Source organism: Rhinopithecus roxellana, chromosome 9 (genome assembly GCF_007565055.1).
Source record: "Rhinopithecus roxellana isolate Shanxi Qingling chromosome 9, ASM756505v1, whole genome shotgun sequence".
Lineage (NCBI taxonomy): Eukaryota > Metazoa > Chordata > Mammalia > Primates > Cercopithecidae > Rhinopithecus > Rhinopithecus roxellana.
Window position 1 is genome coordinate 65097226 of NC_044557.1, and position 21236 is coordinate 65118461.

Below are 21236 nucleotides of genomic sequence, written 5' to 3' on the forward strand. Positions count from 1 at the left end.
TTGTACCACCACTCCTGGCTAATTTTTGTATTTTTAGTTGAGACAGGGTTTCACCATGCTGGCTAGTCTGGTCTCGAACTCCTGACCTCAAGTGACCTGCCCACCTCAGTCTTACAAAGTACTGGGATTACAGACGTGAACCACCATGCCCAGCCAAAACTGGCTGTTTCTAATAAAGTGAAGCATACACTTACAGGGAAAGCATTCTACTCCTAGGAATATACACAAGATAAATGAGCACACACATCCAGAAGAGGCCTTGCACAAGAATGGTCATAGTTACCTGATTCAAAATAGTAAAAAACTGGAAATAATCCAAGCATTCATCGATAAGGAGATAAACAAACTGGTCTGTTTGTAAGTGAAATATTGCTGACCATATTTAAGAATGACCACATTTAATAATGACTTAAATGATACATACAATCACATGGGTGAATTTCACAGACAATATGTTGGCCAAACACAGTCACACAGAAAAGGACATACTGTGTGATTCTATTTCTATGAAATTCCAGAATAGAGGAAGTTAATCCCGGCTGTGCCCAGTGACCCCTTTCCAGTGCTACTCGCGGGCCAAGAGTGACGCACACAGCTTTTTTGATACCCGGAAGTGAGACAAACTCTTAAGATGGGGTAAGGATTTGCATTCACAAACGGTGGAGGGGTCAGTGCGGATACTGCGGGTGGAAAGAATGTCTATAGCCTCAGTAATTTTGGAAAGCTATGTGCAAGGCAGCCCGGGCCAACAAAGGTTTGTGGAACAGCTGGAAAAACACAGAGCTTTCAAAGAACACCAAGGAGGATGCTGCGGCTTCACGCAGAAATCAGATCTGGAAATGTAATGCACAAGAAGAGTGTGACCCCAGCAGTGACCGTTGCTGGGGCAGGTGGCTTCCTGCCCAGCTGGAGGGAGGAGGGTTGCTGGGGGGAAGTGTGGTAAATCTTTTCCTGTGCTGCGGGCCCTTGTCCTCTAGGCAGCATGGGCCTGGGGTGTTCCTCCCTCTAGTGGTAAGCAAAGCTCCTTCGGGGGCCCTTTTTCGCTTCATCTGAAACTATCCAAAGAGTGAACAAAACAGGAAGAGGCCTGTCAGGTGTCTGCGTAAGAACCAACCAAAAGATCAAGACTCGGCCGGGCGCGGTGGCTCAAGCCTGTAATCCCAGCACTTTGGGAGGCCGAGACGGGCGGATCACGGGGTCAGGAGATCGAGACCATCCTGGCTAACACGGTGAAACCCCGTCTCTACTAAAAAATACAGAAAACTAGCCGGGCGAGGTGGCGGGCGCCTGTAGTCCCAGCTACTCGGGAGGCTGAGGCAGTTGAATGGGGTAAACCCGGGAGGCGGAGCTTGCAGTGAGCTGAGATCCGGCCACTGCACTCCAGCCTGGGCGACAGAGCGAAACTCCGTCTCAAAAAAAAAAAAAAAAAAAGATCAAGACTCCTCCCCACTCCAAGCTGCCGGCCGCAGTGCACAGCATGGCAAAGGCCCTCTGTGACCCTCTTGCCGCAGCGTCTCCCCAGCTTGCCCTTCGGCCCTCCGTCGTGCCGCAGCAGTGGCTTTCACCAGTTGGGAAACCCAGAGATCCAAATTCACTACTCAGTGTGCAACTACAGTCTTGTGAAACCTACAGTATGCTGAATTCAGAAAATGCGTGATGACAAAGCCACAGAGACAGAGCGAAGGGAACAGGCTCCTTGGGGACAGGGATATGCTCCACAGGGGCCATTTGATTCCACTGGGAATTATGGTAATCCTGTGCAGATATTTACTGTGGCTTCTCTCCTCAAATGCACTTCCCTCCAACTGATCAAAAAGTCCCCACTTTCTGGAGGGTTGGGAATGTGTTTTATTGTTCTCAACAATATCCAGTTTTGGATGTAAGGGCGATCTGGCTGCGACATCTGTCACCCCACTGATTGCCAGGGTTGATTCAGCTGCTCTGGCTGGCTAGGCGGGTGTCTCCTTCCTCCCTTGCTGCTCCTCGTGTGCCCCTCCTGAAGCTGCATGCTCAGTGGAAGAGGACAACCATCCCCAATAGAAGAGGACTGGTCTTCCGTCGAGGATATAGAGTAGCTGCGCTCCCCTGCTAGAACCTCCAAACAAGCTCTCGATAATATCCAGTCTTAAAAAAAGGATCTGTTATGTGTGCTTCAGAACAAGTGGATACGTACAATTGAAGATTCCATGTATAATTTCAATCATCTTTTAGTTAAAAAAAAAAATTTAACCCAAAGCATTTTCACAAGGGCTACTCCAACCTGGAGATCACCAAGTAAAATGGAGGAGAAGGACTGAAAGTTTGAGAAAATGGGCTTCAGTTTGAGCCGAAATAGAGATTTAAGTAGCCGAAATTTAAGTAGAGTCCTACCTAAAGTTGACTTTATCCCCAAGTGAAATGGATTATCCCCAAGTGAAATGGAGAGAAATCAAGAGGGTAACATATGAGATCAGTCATCCATGGCCGTGACAGGGAGTCAGTGAATAAACAGTTTCAGAGAATCAACAGCCTGCAATTCCATCAAGATAGTTGAGAGACAGACCCAGGCATCATCCTAGCAAAGTGATAGCCTCTGTCACTTGCAGTGGTTAAACGATGTGAAGACAAGACACCATCAAGCCCACATCTTATTGGTTACAAAAATGGCTGAAGCTAATTATGCTGACAATACATTATATTGACCAAGATGAAGTCTAACTGGTTTTACTTTATTTAGATGATGTATCTGGATTTTTCCTGTTCAATTTTCTTAGATCTTTGAGGGAATTGCTCTGTGTCCATTCCAAGTATTTCTGGTGAGTTATCAAGTTTCCTGGCTGCAGGGGTGTGTTCAGTCCCCATGCCCCAGCAACAGTGATCAGAATAAAGAGGGTGAACGCAAGATGTAATAGGCCAAATCCATTGATACATGGATGGTGGCATGAAAACGTGCTTTTTTTGTTTGTTTTTTTCTATTGAGATAGACATCTGAGGCTGTAGTGGGAAGAGCTTTCTGTAGAATGAAAGGAAGCAAAGAGAGGCAGAGAGGAGAGGCAGACAAAGAGATTCAACAGCAGTGGCTTCCAGCCTTGGCTAAACATTGGAATCAACTGGAGAGCTTGAAAAAATACTGGTGCCTGGATCCCAGCCCCAGAAATTTTCATTTGGTTGGTTTTCAGTGCTGCCTAGGCCTTGGGACTTTTAAAAGCTGTCTTGGTGATTCTTACAAGCAGCTGAGGATAGAAATCACTTGTCTTGCAGCACCAGGTTACATTTGATCCCAGGGCACAAATTCCAGCCATTCTTCCTTGTTCTGTAACCCATCTTGGTATCCTCGGTTACCAATAACTTCTCTCTCTCTCTTTTTTTTTTTTTTTTTTGCTTAATTTAGTTTGAGTTAAATTTCTGTTATTTGCGGCCAAAAGAAGTCTAACTAAGAAACTAAAAATACTCTGTAATCACAGCTAACATTGATTTAGCCTCAGTGATGTGCAAGGCACTGTTTGAAGTGCTTACTTGCATTAACTTGTTTAATTTAATCCTTACAGCATCCCTATAATTTGAAAGCCATTATTGTCCCTATTTTACAGGTGAGGAAATGAGACATCAAAAGATTAAGTGACTTGCTAAAATTTACACTGCCTACGAAAGCTGACCTGGAATGTGAACCAGAAATTGTCCTTAACCAAATCACCTCACTGTCTCTCAAGGTAAAACTAAGTAAGGAGGCAGATTCTCTGCATTAAACCCCAAAATGGGGTCTTCAAACAGCCATAATATAAGTGCTTTATAAAAATAATTTAAATTTTTTTCTCTTTTATAGAGACAGGGTCTCACTTTGTTGCCTAGGCTGGGTCTCAAATTCCTGGCCTCAAAAGACCCTCTTGCCTTGGCCTCCCAAAGTGCTGGGATTACAGTCATGAGCCAACACGCCCAGCCGTGAGTAATTTTTATCAGGAAGAAGCTTTTGGCTGTAAGAACAGAAAGTTCCAACTCTACCAACTTGCGCACACATTTAATATCTGGAGGTAGGGCAGTTCTGGGACTGGCTGCTGCAGCGGCTCATTTGAAGCCATCGGGTCTCCAGCTTCCTTCCCCCTTTCTGCTCTGCCCTGCCCAGTGTGCTGGCCTCTTTCTCAGGCTGGTTGCCCCCAGCTGGCAAGGGGGCTGCAGACCCCAGACATCGCATTCTCATTCAACAACCACAGGCAGAGAAAGCTGCTGTTTATTCACCTGTGTCTCTTCTTGCCAGGTATTAAGGAAACATCTTGTGCAAAAAGCCTCCTGTGGAATTCCCCTTGTGTTTCATTATAGGAAAGGGGGGATGGGAGCACCAGGATTCACTTGGGTCCATGGGGCATTGTGAAAATGTGAAGGGGGTCATTTTTGGCTGACACAATAATTCAAGGAGGGCTATGACCATGTGGTGGGCCGAGGCTAGTGATGGTAGACAACCTGCAATGTGTGAGATGGTCACACTCTGTGACCTGCATGATTTTTGAATGTCCCATTGAACATTTGCACAAGTGAAAAATCTTCAAAATGATCTGAGCTAAAATCAAACTCTCTCTCATATATAAACCCAAAGCATTTAAAAAACACACTGTATTTTCCAGGAAAGCAATTACTGTGCACATCGAGAGAAGACCTTGCTTTGTTTTGTTTAGAACTTTTCCAGGAGTTGTTCACTGTTTTGGAAAATCACATTAGCAATGTCAATATTACTCATGGAATTTGAGCCTCCAGTACAATATACCCAGTGGGCCTGCCCCAGTGACTGCCACATTTGCTGTGATGCTAGGTATGGATCCAGACACCTGCAATGTTATTTCTTTTAGTGCAATCCTGCCAAGCATTTGCATTTTGAGATACATGTTGTTTTATTGTACATTATTTCTCTTTTTTAATTCTACTTCATAATAGTTATTTAATTTTTAAAATTATGTGTACAGATAGTTTATGTTGTATACAAATTTTATTTCAGTGTAGTAAAAGGGACATTATAAAATATTTGTAGGGCTGGGTGCAGTGGCTCATGCCTATAATCCCAACACTTTGGGAGGCTGAGGTGGTAGGATTGCTTGAGCCCAGGAGCTCAAGACTAGCCTGGGCAACATACCAAGACCCTGTCCTTACAAAAAAATTTTTAAAAAAACAAACAAAAAAAATTAGCTGAGCCTGGTGGTATGTGGCTATAGCCCCAGCTACTCAGGAGGCTGAGCTGGGAGGATCATTTGAGCCCAGGAGTTTGAGGCAAAAAAATCTAAAAATATTTGTTATAAAATGAGGGTACTGGGTCCAACAGGGAGGAGAGTCACTGTTTGGACCAGTGAAGATTGTCTCCTGGGACCTCGGATGGGACTAACCTCCCTGCAGCCTATACCTAGGCCGAGGAGGCTAAGTACCAGGACAGGCAGGGTTCTTTGGGGAAGCAAGAAGTGGGAATTGGCCAGGAGGTAGCAAGAACATTGTCTGCTCCAGGCAGGTTCTATTCAGCGCCATCTGGGAGCTACCTGGATTCGGTAGCTGCAGCTTTCCAGGCAGGAGAGAGGAGTTTGTTGTTAAGAAAGGCACAAATCCTCAGGTCCACCATGGCCTGGATAAAATGCCACTGACTGATCCACCTTCCTTGCATTTTATTCCAGCTCCACTGAACAGTCTTCTGATTACTAATGTGGCATCCTGGCTGCAATTTTTTTTTGTTTTGTTTTTTAGACAGAGTGTTGCCCAGGTTGGAGCGTAGTAGCACAATCTCAGCTCACTGCAACCTCTGCCTCCCGGGTTCAAGATATTTTCCTGCCTCAGCCTCCCAAGTAGCTGAGAGTACAGGTGTGTGCCACCACACCCAGCTAATTTTTGTATTTGAGGTAGAGATGGGGTTTCACCGTGCTGGCCAGGCTGGTCTCGAACTCCTGACCTCAAGTGATTTGCCAACCTCGGCCTCACCTAGTGGTGGGATTACAGGCATGAGCCACCACACCTGGCCCTGGCTACTTTGATACTAGGAAGAATTAGCCAGGTGGCTCCCAATGCTGGTCACTGATGTTCTGATCCCTGAGAAGGGGCATTCTCCGTTGTGAACAGATGTACTGGTGCTCTGATCAATGCATTATTCTCTATGGATCTGGTTAAGTCAGCAGCTCAGAATTGACCTATTCTGGGTGTCCTGACAAAGTGGAGTTCTGGGACTTGCAAAGCTGAAGGGGAAAAAGACCACCTCCAGGTGCTGCCACCTGAAAAGGCCCTTCCTGGGTAACAGCTGGCTTCTCTGGATGGCAGGGGCTTTCAAACTTCTGGCTGTGCAACCTCTCAAAAGAAAATGAAATGTCATACAAATGCCCACTCTGCAGAGCCAGTTAAAGGGGAACTCTGCTACCTGGGGGCTGGGGATGGGAGGCCTGGAGACAGCTCCCATATACAGGATATGGCTTTTCAGGAAAAGCCTCTCCCTGTGATGGGTGAGGGCTTCTTGAGGATGGACAGGCTCTGACCGCTTTTGTCCTCTCTCTGAGTTACAGGATGCAATCTTGGCCGCGGCCATCTCCCAGTTCCTCCCTGGGGGTGGTAGAGGGAGCCACCCACACAGAAACTCCTACTCAGGGACTTGATTCTCCTCAGTGCCACCCCTGGGGGTGCACCCAGGTGGGGTCCCTGTATTCACTGCAGAGGTAGAAGGGCTGTGAGCAGACTTTCCTGGTTAGGCTCTGTGTTAGTCCGTGTGCGTTGCTGTAAAAGAGTGCCTGAGACTGGGTAATTTACAAAGAAAGGAGGCTTATTTGGCTCGTGGTTCTGCAGGCTGTGCACAAAGAATAGGCCCAGCACCTGCTTCTGGTGAGGCCTCAGGAAGTTTCCAATCACAGCAGAAGGCAAAAGGAAACCAGAGTATTACATGGAGAGACTGAAAGCAAGAGAAGCAGGAGGTACCAGGCTCTTCTTAAACAACCAGATCTCGTGTGAACTCAAGAGTGAGCGCTCACTCATCATCATGAGGACAGCACTAAGATATTCATAAGGGTTATGCCCCTGCAACCCTAACACCTCCTGCTAGGCCCACCTCCAACGCTGGAAGGCACATTCCAGCAAGAGATTTGGAGGGGACAAACTTCCAAACCATGTCAGGCTCTTTCCTAATCATTTTTCTTTTGCATTTTAAAAGTGAAGAGGAACGAAGTCTTCAGGCTAAGCCACAGTTAAATGGTCTGTGGAGGAACAGTTAAAGCAAGCATCAAGGCCGGGCGCGGTGGCTCAAGCCTGTAATCCCAGCACTTTGGGAGGCCGAGGCGGGCGGATCACGAGGTTAGGAGATCGAGACCATCCTGGCTAACACGGTGAAACCCCGTCTCTACTAAAAATACAAAAAATTAGCCGGACGTGGCGGCGGGCGCCTGTAGTCCCAGCTACTCAGAGGCTGAGGCGGGAGAATGGCGTGAACCCGGGAGGCGGAGCTTGCAGTGAGCTGAGATCCGGCCACCGCACTCCAGCCTGGGCGACACAGCGAGACTCCGTCTCAAAAAAAAAAAAAAAAAAAAAAAAAAAAAAAAAAAAAAAAAAAAAAAAAAAAAGCATCAAAATATTAAAGACATAAAGAGCTTTCACTAATACCAGGTCATCAGTAGGTCAGGCCACCGGCTTTCCAACCTTCATAAAAAAGGGAGGGGGCGATTTCCTGTCCAGTTCTGAAGCGAGCATGGTGCAGCCTCACTGCATGGAGAATGCGGGAAAACCAGGCCTCTTAAGCTCAGAAACAGTCTGTGGCCCCAGCAAGGCCCAGGGCCTGGGACCCCAAATGCGGAAGAAACGCCTGATAGCCACAGGGCCCAGAGGGGCCCGCAGCACTGGGAGACAGAGATGGCACTAATTCCCAGGGCAGTGGCGACCACCAGGGCATGCCCAGGAGCTCAGGGATCTTGGCGGTACCAGGGAAGCTCCTTCCTTCACCCAGCAAGCAGCTGAGGCTACAGAGACCTGGTACCTGCTCACGAACATGCATCTGACAAATACTTATCATTGGACACCTATAGTATGCTGAGCTGTTCCAAGTGCTCTAGATGGGGCTGGCTGTGGTTAGAACAGAAAGCCTTGCCCTGAAGGACTGGGTGGACCTCAGAAATACCTCTTATAAGTGTGAGAGTTCGCTTTATGCTTTTCTATGTACAAATGGGCTTGCATTGCTTTGAAAATTAGGAAAAAAGTTATTAAAGAAAGTTATTAGAAATTGTTTTTGAATAAATATCCACAAGGAAATAGAAACATGAAAAGGAAATACCAGCTAACTACACGTCCGCAAGCGCAGTGGACTCTGTACTCTGATGAGGCCTCAGGAGGTGTGGTCAGAGAATCAACACCAGATGGTCCTAGAAGAATTGATTGTGAACTGTTATTGTCAAAAGAAATCATAGGAGAACTGTAACTGTTGGTCAATCTGGTGATGTTTTATTCATGCACTTCATTATTCATTCAAGAAACTTTTTGTGTATTGGATTCTGAGATGTGGGCAAGTTACCATCCTGTCCTCTAGGACCACACATTTCTGTTGCAGGGCAGATACGTTAATGATTACAAACAGCAGAATGTTGTAGGTGGCATGGTAGAGTTGGGGACTGGGTGTGGAAGGGACCACAGGAGAGAGATGACCATTTTATCTTGGCCCACAACACAGAGTCTGTTACACAGTAGGCTCTTACTCCATTACTGAACAAATAGTGTTCGGACAAAGCTTCATGGATTTGAGAACCTGGTAATTACTCATCTTTCATCATAGATGAAAGATGATAGCTTTGCTTCTTGCATCTATTCCAGTTGCTTTTGCTCTTTTCTTGGCAACATCAATAACTTTTAGATGTTCTGTGACCAATGCTGGTCTTGTTTTCATCACATCATCATGTGTCCTTGCATTCCTCACAATAGTTATTTATTTCATTTTGCTCTCATTCGATTGCTACCTGCTCTTTCTTCATAATTTTTCACTCCTACTTCATAAAAGCCGTGTCTTCTTATGTCCTAAGGAAGACGCAAAACAGTATTTTAGAATTCTTTTCTGGTTCATGGAGTACATCACTTTCAGAAATAGGACTTTCCTCTAGACTTCTGAATGACATTCCATTTTCTTTAATCTGCAGTACTGCAGAGCTCATCCTGCAAGAAGGGAAATCTGTTCAGATCTGCTGGTTGCTAAAAGACACAGTGTGACTTTCTCTTGACTCCACTCACTGTCCATGTGGACGTTGGTGGAATCTCATTCTTAGATACACAACTGGAAGATAGTGTAGTGTGCAGAGCTTGGTGCAATTTCCAGTGACTACAGAGTATGTATTCCTTTTGTGTAGTTTTGTAGGATTGAGGCAGAATCTTCTCCTACAACTAATATCTGTCTAGTTGACATTCTGAATAAATAAAACGTGCATGCACACACACACATACACACACACACACAACTGGTCCCCAGAATATACTGTTCCCAGGGCTTTTCCTGGTTCTGTCATCACCCAAAACCTCACTTTTGTTGGAAATATGCTTCCCCCAGCAATTGACCTATTGCCAGCCTATGTCTGACCACCTCTACCACCATGCACATATGTACCCAACTTTCTGCACTTTTGTTTTCTTAGAATTTATTTATTAAATGGGGACTTGCAATTTCTAAATAAATGCAGAAAGAGGGGAATTGTTGGTAAGGTCAAGAGGAGGAGAATGGAGTGCTGCTTTGAAACACACAATCCAAGCAACTGAGGGATGGATTCCCAATTTTTTTGGTTGATCCAGACCCTGGGCTTCTAAGCCAGAGATTAAAAAAAAAAAAAAAAAATCTAGAAAGAAATAAGATGTCTTCCTTCTTGGCATTATCAGCCTCTTCTTTTGAGATGATGGAACATGTACTGTTTCTGAGTTTGATTTTGAAGTTTGCCTTATAGAACTTAGAATCTGTCTACATTTCTTCCATATTTAGGCAGTGGATTTTCCAGTTGTTTTAACTTCTGGTGGGGTTACGTGCTTTTACTCTTTGTGCATTCTAAATAGGTATTTTAGTAGAAAGTTGACAAAGGTTATATTAGGTACTGATAAGCAGATTCAGTTTAAAACCAGAATCCCTGATCTATTACATATTTCTTCATCCATTGATTCAACCAACTAATATACATACATACATGTATGTATGTATATATACACATACATATATACGTACACATGTATATACATATATGTATGTATATACATGTGTACGTATATATGTATGTGTATATATACATATATGCATATATATATGTATATATATTTTGAAGGTCTTGCTCTGTCAGCCAGGCTAGGGTACAGTGGAACGATCATAACTCACTGTAGCCTTGAAAACTCCTGAACTCAACCTATCCTCCCGCCTCAGCCTCCTGAGTAGCTGGGACTACAGGCATATGCCTCCACACCCAGCTAATTATTTTATTTTATTTTATTTTGTAGAGTTAGGGCCTCACTACTTTGACCAGGTGGCTTTTGAACTCCTGGCCTCAAGTGATCCTCCTGCGCTGGCCTCCTAAAGTGCCGTGATTATAGGTGTGAGCCACCACTCCCAGCCTTCCAACTAATGTTTATTGAGTTCCAATTATTTGCCTGGTCCTGTGGTAGACACCAGTAGTAAAAACCCCACCCTGTCTTCATGAAGCTTATAGTCTAGTGGGTGTTTCAGGCTCCAGGTAATGCCATACAATATGATAAATGGTTCCAGATTAAGTACAAGGAGTACCTTCTCTGCCCTACACTCTGGGCTATGAACCAGACGTCATGGGAGAAAACACTTGGGATGATAGGTTGAAGGGCCAACAGTATTGAAGGTTCTTGATAACATGTTCATAGGTTTAGCCTTTGAAGCTGTGAACCTTTAGATGGGGGAGCCCCTGAGGAATTTAGTGCAAGGAAGTGAGTGACTTGTTGAAAGCTGTGATTTAGGAAATTACTCCAGTAGCCCAGTAAGGGGTGAACTGAGATGGGAAGAGAGGGGGAAGCAGTAAGGCCAGCCAAGGAGGCTATCTCAGGAGGCCAGTGGGGATGCAGTGAGAACTTGAATTAAGAAGAGTAGAAACAGAGAGGGCAAGGCATTTAAAGGATCTGGCAATCAACTGCATGTGGATGGCAAGGAGCAGGAATACTGGCGGTGACACCAAGATTCCAGGTGCCTGGGGAAATGCTGGTGCCGTGCACCCAGAAGGGACAGCTCACAGCAGACGCAGCACTGGGAAGAGATGGCGATGGTGGTTTTAAACATGTTGAGAAGGTAATCCCTACCTGTCTGCTCTTTCCTTCACTTTTTTATTCAGCTTATTAACTCCAATCTTAGGTTATAATACTTGAGGCATTGAAAGTTTCTACAAAGAAAAATCTAAATAAACCCCCTTGAAGAAGATACCAAGACTGAATCAACACTAATTATGCTAACTCATCACTTGATTCCATATGCTCTGGGTTCACATGTGGCTAGCTGGTGCTTTTCATCATCAATATGCCCACCCACCCCAAGCAATTAACTTACTTTGCCTTCCCAAAGGGTAGGTCTCAGCTGTAATTTTCCATATGGAGACAGTGGGCCAGATATGTAGGGGCCTCTGCCCAAACCACAAGGAGTATCAACTGTCAGGACAGAAACAGTATTCCAGAAATCTGATCATTCAGTCTTAAATATTCAAAAACTCACTTATTTGAAGAGGGAGGGCAAGCATAAACTTGGCGCCGCTTTAAAGTTACTAAAATCTGGTTCGATTCTTCAGTGTGTGGATTCCCAGGAAAATTCCACTCTGATTGGCCAACCCCTTAGGTCTGTGGGTTATAGTAAAAGAGAAGCTGCAGATTAGTTCCGATTAATTTCCATCATGAGAGTCAATTCTTGCTTTTCAGGGAGAGATTAGGGAAGGAATGACATGGATAATTAAAATCCACAGATAGCACAAACACCCAATGTAACTAGCAATTTTAAATCCTCCTCCACTGAATTTTTCTTATTAGAGGTGTCAAGTAGCTAGGCTCAGCCCACCTTTGGGGGCTGGATCTAACAAAATGTGAACACATCTGCAGGCAAGCAGGTGGGAGCAAGAAGATGAACAATGAGAAGCTGGGGGTTGTTGGCCTTCTGAGATTGAAAATCGGCCAATCTTGCCCACTCTCTGATGGTGTCATTTAGAAAATCACATCAGCACTGTTAGTTTACGTTGTGGGCTGCCAGGCAAGATTTTTAGAAAGGCCGGCTTACTCTTTGTTCATCATAGAAGAGCAGCTCACTGATCAAGAGCCCCACCCTTGTGGAGAATGGGTTTGCAGGAATTGCAGGCAGAAGGAGGTGACATGGCAGAAGCTGACCTCCAAGAGCACAGGCCTTTCTTATTTGCCTCTGACCTAAAGCTCTGCCAGTTTCAGCTATTGATGTGACATGGGCCCAGCCCAGCTTGCAGCTGCTACCACTTTAGATTTTCTTAGATGCAGCCTTACGCAGCCTTCATAGGGCCTCCCATTTGCCTGGCATTCGAGGCTGCACGTTGTCTAACCCAAATCACACCTTTATTCTCACTACTGTCCAAACCATACACCACCTTTGGCCAGGTTCACCCCCTGGTGGGTAACATATCTGTATTTCTCACTATCTTGTCTTTGCTCCTGTCATTCCCTAACCAAATCCCCCCACCCCTGAATTCTCCACCCACTCGTCTTGCTGGAAATGGAACTACTCTTCAAGGTCCAGCCCTTCCTTCAAACCTTCCCTGTTTCCCCCAACTTGAAGTGATCATTCCCTCCTATGACAGCACTTCGTGGTATGTCTTTGATGACACCACATTATGCTTTCTATTATATCACAGTAGCTTATATACCTTATGACTTTAATGTTCTCTGAAATGTGGGTCATGACCCATTAGTGAGCTTTGAAATCACTTTAGTGGGTTGTGACCTGAATTTTAAAAAATGAAATAGAATAGAGTAGAATAGAACATTTTAGAGTACATTACACATAAACATATTTCCCTCTTTGGTTTATGATCAAAAAGCTTGAAAGTCACTGCCTCAAGTAGTAGCGATTTTTTCAGCTTTTATATAAGAGAAAGCCTTGATCCAACCAGCTTAAATAACAAAGAATGTATTATCTTACATAATGCAAAGTCTGGAGATAAGACAGCTCTAAGTTTGGTTTATTAGCAATTTTTTTTTCTTAGATCTACCTCATTTGTCCTATTAGCAATTTATCAGCAGCATCAAGGACCCAGACTTTTGCCATCTCTGTCGTCTTTCTAGCTACCTCCTCTCCTGTTTGCCAAATGGCTGTAGGGCTTCCTTGCATCATAACAACATCCACAGAAAAAAGAAGCTCTGTATTCTTTGGGTCTCTATTTATCAGCAAAGAAATCTTTCCTAGAACTCTCGCTACCCCCAGATCTTCTATATTGCTCTTTGATACAAAGTGAAATCAAATGAATTACATGCCTAGTCAGGAGTGGCAAATCAAAATTAGCCTAAAGCAAAATTAGTTTAGACCACTCTAAGAGCACTGTCCATGAGCATCTCTCTGGTTCTACTGGTCAGGGAGAAGGGGTGATTGATGGATCTGGATTTGGGGTAGGCAAGCAAAAGTATCTTCCAGCCACACACAAGGTGCATCTCAGGAGGGCCAGGGTCCCTTTCTCTGCAATGCTTCTCACGTAGCAAGTCTAGACAGTCACCTCCACTTCCAGTGATAAATGAAATCAATCACTTTGCCTCAAAGTATGAATATTCATGGGATGCAGGGACCAAATATCCAATTTGAGATACTAGAGGCATTCTGCAGACATAGTTCACGATTTTTGTTCCTATATAATTCACCAGAGGTTAGCATTTTTTTCCAGGTCTTAATTTTTCTACTGAATTATCAGGCATAAAGGGCTAGATTAACAACATTGTACATTGTAATACAATTTGAATAATAAGATACATATTTGTCACAATGCAGATGGCAACTGAAGGTTCACAGATGGAATTGTGGCTCTCGAGATGAGATGGTGAGCGTGTGGCGGTGGGTGTGGGGAGAGGCGGTATCAGAGGTGGAGAGACATTACGTCATCCCAGATATGGGGTTTCTTTGGGAACTCTGGCAGGGTTATTGCTGAATCATTCCGTGAGGCAAATTACTGGTGTGTTAGCTGGACAAAGCTCACTGTAATTATGCCCTTGTGTGTTCCACCACTCCCCTTGACATTTCTCTGCTTATGCTGCCATTTAAGGCCAGACTTAACATGAACACGTAAAATCATATCTGCAAGAGTCAGTGGCAGAGAGGATAAAGGCAGTGCTGTTTTTCCTTTCTTGAATACACGCACGTGTGCATGTGTACATGCACATATACAGACACACACATATCCCTTATCAGAAAAACCACAGGTTCAGAGGACTTTGAACTGTGGAAAAGCTTTTGCTTCTGAGATAGTTAGAATCTTTTTGTTTTCTCCATTAAAATGCAAGACCCTCCCCTCTGCCCAGTAGATAAAACACGACTGTGAGTGCCTTGCAATTCCTTGAAGGCTGCCTTGCGCTCAGGAGTACCAGACAGACCTCATCTCACTGCCAGACACTGGGTGCTGTCGATGCACCTGGTCGGCCAGTCAGGCTCAGGATCGGAAGGCAGCAGGCTCGGATCACTCTTGCTTAGATTGCTAACTTACGACCCAGTTGTTAGGCTGTGTTGGGTCAGTGGGCCCTAGGCACAGTCCCAACTCTGCTGGAGCTTGCTTAAATTTCCATGTTCAGTTTCAGGGGCTTCACTTTTAAGAAGGTCCTTGGCGGCCGGGCGCGGTGGCTCAAGCCTGTAATCCCAGCACTTTGAGAGGCTGAGATGGGCGGATCATGAGGTCAGGAGATGGAGACCATCCTGGCTAACACGGTGAAACCCCGTCTCTACTAAAAAATACAAAAAACTAGCCGGGCGAGGTGGCGGGCGCCTGTAGTCCCAGCTACTTGGGAGGCTGAGGCAGGAGAATGGCGTAAACCCAGGAGGCGGAGTTTGCAGTGAGCTGAGATCTGGCCACTGCACTCCAGCCTGGGCGACAGAGCGAGACTCCGTCTCAAAAAAAAAAAAAAAAAGAAGGTCCTTGGCAAACTGGGCAGGATGCTGGCTAGAACAGGCAGCATGTGAGATGTCCGGAAACCATGAAGAAACAACAGGAGTAATAATTATAATTGTATAAGACTTTCCATTGCATCATCCCATTGGATTTACTCAATCTTTTTTTAATTTTTATTTTTAAACAGGGTCTCACTCTGTCACCCAGGCTGGAGTACAGTGGTGCAATCATAGCTTACTGCAGCCTTGACCTCCTAGGCTCAAGCGATCCTCCTGCCTCAGCTCCTGAGCAGCTGGAACTACAGGTGTGTGCCACCATGCCTGGCTTGATGTGCTAAATCTTGCAAGGTATTTACACTTATTCTAAAGAGATTCTAGAGACATTAGATGGGAGAGACTGAGGTTGGTGCCCAGGAACCTTCTCCAGTAGATTATTTAACAGATGGCTTGGGACAGATTAGAGAAGGAAGTAGTCACTACAGAGGACTGCCATGGCTTCACTCTCATTTCCTTTCTCCAGCATGACCCTGTAACTGATTATAAGAGCTAATATATGAAGTGCTTTCTATGTGCCCAGCACTATGCTAAGTGTTTCAAAGCATTTAAGCTTCATAACAAACTGTGAAGTGGATGCTGTTATTGTTTCTATTTATAGATGAAGAAACTAAGCCTTGGAAGCAGAAGCACCTGCATTTCTGTTTGTCCCTGTTCCTTCTGTTCCTTAAAAGCCTGGCTCGTTCTCATTCTTCAGGACTCACTTCCAGGTCATCGGTGAGGCTTTCCCTGCCCACCTATCTAGTAGCCCACTGCTGACTCCACGGCCCTGGCAACACTCACCCATGTCCATCTCCTTCATAAGACATATTAGAATCTGCAGATATCTTAAAAAATTTTTTTTTTTTTTTTTTTTTTTTTTTTTTTTTTTTTTTGAGACGGAGTCTCGCTCTGTCACCCAGGCTGGAGTGCAGTGGCCGGACCTCAGCTCACTGCAAGCTCCGCCTCCTGGGTTTACGCCGTTCTCCTGCCTCAGCCTCCGAAGTAGCTGGGACTACAGGCGCCTGCCACCTCGCCCGGCTAGTTTTTTGTATTTTTAGTAGAGACGGGGTTTCACCATGTTAGCCAGGATGGTCTCGATCTCCTGACCTCGTGATCCACCCGTCTCGGCCTCCCAAAGTGCTGGGATTACAGGCTTGAGCCACCGCGCCCGGCCAAAAAAATTTTTTTTTAAGAGATGGGGTCTTGCTCTGTTGCCCAGGCTGGAATTCAGTGGCACAATCACAGCTTACTGCAGCCTCGAACTCTGGGGTTGAAGCAGTCCTCCCACCTCAGCATCCCAAGTAGCTAGGACCACAGGTGTGAGCCATCATGCCCTGCTAATTAAAAAAAAAAACTGTAGAGACAAGGTTTTACTATATTGCCCATACTGGTCTCAAATTCCTGAGCTCCAATTTTCCTACCTTGGCCTCCCAAGGTGCTGGAATTACAGGCTTGAACCAAGGTATTTTATTTACTTATTCCCTGGCCTGTTTTCAGTCTCTACTATTCAGACATAAGTTCGGTGAGGACAGGGACCTTGTCCCTCCTGTGTATCCTATGTTGGTGTCTAGCAGGGTGTCCAGAATATAATAGGAACTAGATAAAATATTTGAATGGATGAAGGAGTGCATGCAGGAATGAATGTAATTCAATAATGGGATTTGGGCCCAAGCTTGTCTCATGACAGAGACCAAGGGCTCAGTGCCCCTCTGTTCTGCTCCTGTGTTTTACTCACTCATCCATTCAACAAGCTTCGTTAAATTATCAACAAACGCCAGGCACTGAAGTAAGTGCTGGAGAATCCAATGAGTAAGATACAGTCTCTGGCCTTGACAAACTCACTTCTGAAGGATAGAGGTAGTGGTTGGAAGTAGAAAGTTGACACACCTTGTAATAGAGTTAAGTACAAAGTGACATAGCAACAAAAAGAAGGGACTACCTAACTGCCCCTGCCAGACTGGGAGGACTTCTGCAGAGCTGGTTACTTTGAACCTGACCTTGAAAGAGGATTCTGGGCTGTTGGGAAAGGAGCCCATGTAACTAGAGACAGGAAGGAGAACACATGAGTGTCTAAGGGCCGTCGTGGGACTCTTCCCATCCTATACTGTTGAGTCACATTTTGATCTCTGTACCCAGTTGTTAGGAGGGTCACTGACTAACTGACCATTTAGGGGAACATCATGAACAGGAATTTTACCTGGGGTGGGGGTAGAGTGCACTGGGAGTGGTGTCTGGATGACCCCTAATTATCCTCCAACTCTAAGAGTGGTGTGACTGGAAGGACTGTCTCATGGAGAAAGGCACCAAAAGACAGAACCAGACTACAGGTACATATTCTTCAAGACGGAATTCGCGCGTGTGTGTGTGTGTGTGTATGAATATGAATATATATATATTCTTGCCCTAAATTTAAAGAATTTCCTAATGAGAAGGATAACTACAACCAAAGTGTACATATTGTAGTTTCCAAAACATCTTCCCAAACATGATCTCATTTGATCCACCACTAGCCTTCTGGGTATTCTGAAACTCAGAAAGACCATTTATTGCTCATTTATTCAGTCAATGTGTAACGAGAACGAAGCCCCGGCCCAGACCTGGGCAGTGCACAGGGGTATAGTCCCAAAAGTGCTTAGGTGCAAAGAGGAAATGAAGGGTCATGACTCCATCCAGCATGTAGGAAAGAAATTCCACCCAGGGACGCCTGAATCGTGCTGAATGTGGGGGCCAGCATCCTGGGCTCCTGAGTCAGTCTTGCCCTGCACTCACTCTCCAGGCATTGGGTAATTAAATGAGATCATTCCTTCATGTGTCCTGGTTAGGTTATAGGTTGGCTGCTAAGACAAAGACCCTTAAATAGGTAGGACTGCACCAAGATGAAAATTTATTTCTCTCTCATGCAGCCCTCCAGCCAGGTATTGTGGCTGTGCTCCAGGAAGTCATGCAATGCCAGGCTCTGTCCACTTCATTGCTCTGCCAGTTCTAGGGGGCTGACCCCATCCAGACGGTCCAAGATGACCTCTCATCATGACTCATGCTGTGTTCAGATGCCAATTGATACAGACGCTTAAATGATATCTCCAGGACCTGGTCCTCTCTCAGCACGGCTCCCTCATCCTCTGAATGAAAATCTCCTCTGCACCCTCAGACAGGCTCTTCCACTGTGATTGCAAGAGGTTCATGTGCTCTCAGCTTTATGTCCACCATCTCCCCTTTAAGAGTCAAATGCAAGTCCTGTGCTGTCTTTCAGTGACCTGCACCAATCCCAGTGGTGGGACAGGAGAATTTGTTCACTAAGACTATTAGAAGCTCCCCTCAGCCCACCCCCACAACTGTGTGACTGAGAGTGAGGGGAAGGATGAGTCCCTACAGAAAAATCTCTATACTGTTTGACCAGGAGAAGGATGAATGACTGTAAGTTTGTTTAAAAAAAACAACAACTCATATTTCTTCTCTCAATCAATAATATGTACTCCTAGAGTCTATGATCCATAGCAGCTGTCTTTAAATTCCCCAATTTTGACTATGCCCCCAATGAACACATTTATTTCTTTGTAAGTATGCACATGTGCTATTCTACTAATGTATTTCCATGCCACAGACAACTAGTTGTGCCCAGAGGTCCATCCTTTCCTGCTTCCTTAGTCTAGCCTTCCCTAATGGGCACAGGGCATCTTAGAATATACTACATTTCCCAGGACCCCTTGCAGCTAGGTGTGGCCATGTGACTAAATTTTATCCAATGAAATGTCAGAAGTAGGGGGCAGGGTGCATTTCCAGGAAGTGTGCTTAATGAGAGAGCATGCAGTTCTTCCCTCCTTTTTTCCTTCCTGCTGCCTAGAATGTGAACGTGATGGCTGGATCATGAACAACAATAAAGAAGTGGAAGCCACATGTTGAACATCTTGGAGCAACCAGAAAAGACATCTTGCTAGCTCTGGGCAGTATACCACTGGACTCCTTTTATTTTATTTTATTTTATTTTATTTTTTGAGATGAAGTTTCACTCTTGTTGCTCAGGCTGGAGTGCAATGGGACAATCTTGGCTTACTGCAACCTCTACCTCCCAGGTTCAAGTGAATATCCTGCCTCAGCCTCCCGAGTAACTGGGATTACAGGCATGTGCCACCATGCCTAGCTAATTTTGTATTTTTAGTAGAGATGGGGTTTCTCCATATTGGCCAGGCTGGTCTCAAACTCCCGACCTCAGGTGATCCGCCCGCCTTGGCCTCCCAAAGTGGTGGGCTGGGTGTCAGCCCTTGCTCTGTGGTGCCCAATAGGGTTAACGACATTGGTAGTGTGGCTGTGCATCTCCTCTCCTCCGAATACACTGTGCTCTTTGAGGCAGGGGCCCTGAAGGAAGTTCTCTGAATCACCTAGCACATCTAGGGCAGAATCCCCCTCATTCCTTGCCTTTTGCTTACTCTTCTGGGTCTTTTTCTGTCATCCAGATCTTGCTTTTGCTGTGGAGGAAGAAGACAAGAAACTCTAAAGGAATTGAAAAGATGAGATAGGATCTGAACTTGAAGAAGTGGGCAATCTGTAATTGTCAGAAAAACAGATGTGCACTTCCAGCCCGTGCTGCTGCCACTAAGGTGCACCCACTCACAAACCCACTTATCTGAGCACATGACTCTGCTAGCTCCGTGGGGCTCTGCAGGGAAGGAGTGAGGGAGGGGGAAGAGGCAGAGAGCTGGATTGTCTGAAAGCTTTCTCCAGGTCTTGCCTTTCTCTTCCCTGGAAGGCAATGCCTATGAGGTCATATCCATCACACTTCCTCAGAGATTGTCAGGATGGACCCAGTTCCATCACTCTGAGGCTGAGGGTCTGCTGACCCCCACTGAGGCTGTACCTGGGAAACCAGACCTGCCTGGTCTCTTTAGGATCTGGGCGAGTCCATCCTCCCTCCCTTCTCCCCGTGAGGCACCAGTGTCCTGATTGTATCACAGCTTCAAAATTCCCTGACTCATGCCATCCTGGATTTTAGAAAAGAGCTTATTCAAGTGGTGTAGGCTGCACACTCCACCCCCTCCCACTCAATCCAGTGATTGAATTACAGCACCTGTGTGTGGCAGAGGGGCCAGGGAAGGAAGGGGCTGGGAAGGGGGAGAGGGGCTCCTGGAACCAGAGGGAGAGGCCTTTGATGAAGACTTGTAATAATCTTGTTATGAAAGGAATCTCTTGGTGCCCAAAGAATGGCTGGCCCTTAACCCCAGGTGTGGGGTGGTTGGAAATGAGGAAGACCTCTGAGGTCATCCAAGTCTGCTAGGGAAAAGCAGCCGAGCTGGGAAGGAAGGTATCCCCTACCCCCATCACAGTCTGATCTGGGCTGTTCTCCCACACTTTTAGGTAGCCAGGCTATCATGTGATTTGCTAGTAACCATGGCAACAAACCTTGTTTCACGAAGTATATGGAGAGCAATCCCACAGAAAGAGATCCGTGTTGTGCTTTACCCAAGGGCAGCTTGCCTCCAACCCAGTCTGTTCTCCATTACTGCTGCGGCAATTGTTGTTGAGGAAATGGCAGTGATTTGCTCTTTCTGAGCTGGAGACATTGTGGATATTGTTTTGTTCTGTTCTCCTCCTGCTACTCGTCTCCCCTATTTTGGAGCACAGTCTCTGAAGATGAAAGACAAAAATAGCTCTCTCCAAGGGAGAGGATGCTAATGCACTTTCTGTGCTTTCAAAGACTGGTTTTTTGATTGTAAAAACCTCCACCTCCAGTAACTTAAACCTGGTAGCAAGTTCTGCTCTCTGACCACAAGAGAAAGCACTTGTGACAGCCACTGGGGTTCACACACTGCTGTCTGCCATGAGAAGCCACAGAGAAGTGGTCTGCGCTGGGAAGACTGAACAGCAGTGAGCGGGGGTGCACGCCCACCCAACTGCGGGCACCGCCACTCTCTGGCTCTCAGGCAGAGCTAAAGGAAGTGGCTCAGATATTCTTTGTTGCAAGCGAAGGGCATAATTATAATTTGGCGAAACACCCATTGTTAAGTGATCCAGCAGCCAGCAGACAAATGACTGCTGCGGAATAACGTCTGAGCACGCACAGCGGGCCCTCTGAGCTGCCCGTCAATCTGCCTTTACAGAGACAAGCCAGTCAGGTGCTGCCTTTTTAGGAGAATGCCATTCCTGACTCAGCCACGTGCCGTCTGTG